At 37.1% G+C, this 391-nt stretch overlaps 1 pseudogene; it reads right to left on the bottom strand.

Moving 5' to 3' along the window:
• The window catches only part of LOC105083376 (small ribosomal subunit protein uS12-like), a 74,385-nt pseudogene that overhangs the window by 29,251 nt on the left and 44,743 nt on the right, over positions 1 to 391 (bottom strand).

Genomic DNA, 391 nt, shown 5'->3' with positions numbered 1-391 from the left:
CTGTAACCACCAAACACTCCAGTCAGAGCCTGATCAGTGTAGGTAAGCCCGGTCCTCAGTCCCCTTCTCTGAAGTCTCCATAATATTAGTCAGCCAGAAATTACTCTACGCTTGAAATGACAAGTCACACCTTGCCCTGGGAAAATTATGGGGGAAATTAAACCCAGCACTGATGAGTTAAAGAGACTTTTGATTTCCATTTGAAGGGGCAAGTTTGGTGACCTATTCTGACAGTGAAAAGTATAATGATTTATAAATGACAATTTATAATTTATAAATAATTAAATTGTCCATTCAATGCATGGTTGCAATGTCTGTCCAGAGTGCCACCTAGGGTTGCCAGATAAAATGCAAATATTGATAATTCATATATATATCAAAAATTATTCAT

Source organism: Camelus bactrianus, chromosome 5 (assembly GCF_048773025.1).
Source record: "Camelus bactrianus isolate YW-2024 breed Bactrian camel chromosome 5, ASM4877302v1, whole genome shotgun sequence".
Lineage (NCBI taxonomy): Eukaryota > Metazoa > Chordata > Mammalia > Artiodactyla > Camelidae > Camelus > Camelus bactrianus.
This window is presented reverse-complemented; position numbering and strand designations above follow the sequence as displayed.